The following is a 983-nucleotide window of genomic DNA, read 5'->3' on the forward strand; positions in this document are numbered from 1 at the left end:
AATATTTATTATATCATTAAAATTACACTTTTCTCCCCTTTCCAATTTTAAATAAATTCTTCGGCCGTCTCACAATTCACAGTTCAAATAATCTAAACATTAAACGTATACAAATTTATATCGTTAAAATTAACTTTTCTCCCCTTTCCAATTTTAAATAAATTCCTCGGTAGTCCCACAATTCAAATAATCTAAGCATTAAATATATATACACAATATATTGATATTAAATTTAATTTCTTGAAATTAATATTTATTATATCGTTAAAATTAGCCTCCCTTTCTTTCCTCTCCGAATTTTAAATAAATTCTTCGATCGTCCCACAATTAATTGTTATCGTTTTAACATGTGGTTAACATTAATAAAGCAGGCTGATAGAGGCGTATCATCGTATATACGGATTTCCTTAACGCTTGGGGGACTCGTTGTCGAGATAAAGGAGGCGCGTTTTCTGAACTGATATTAAGGAAATTGAGATAGTCAACGCGTACGATGTAAGCCAAGGTCAGTTGATAGAGGCAAATGAATACGGGTCATCCATTCCATCCATCTTTGGAATTGGTTTTTAGCAGAGGGGGTCTTGCGTACACAAAACTCTGTGATCTCTTCACAGTTCCACCGCTTGGCATTAATAATAGTCTAGGCCGGTCTAGAATTAGGGAAGTTTTATCGATAAAAGGGGGATGACGTCGAGGCTGTCATCCATTTATTATCGTAACTAAATATACGCGAAAAATCCAGGTTAAAGGTGGATATACAATTTTGCAGATTATTTTAAAGAAAGATCGAGAAAAATTATTACGTTTCCTTCTCTTTTTTTTCTTTTTATTGTTCAAAAAATGTGCAAACTCGTTTTATCGTCACAAATAAACTCGTGAAAATTATATTTTTATTTGTCTTTGCAATCTTTCTATCGTTATTTTATCCTTGAATATTAAATTAATTTTGAGGAAATAATTTGTGATTTAAAAAAATACGCTAC

This window comes from Apis dorsata, unplaced genomic scaffold (genome assembly GCF_000469605.1).
Source record: "Apis dorsata unplaced genomic scaffold, Apis dorsata 1.3 scaffold_73, whole genome shotgun sequence".
Classification (NCBI taxonomy): domain Eukaryota; kingdom Metazoa; phylum Arthropoda; class Insecta; order Hymenoptera; family Apidae; genus Apis; species Apis dorsata.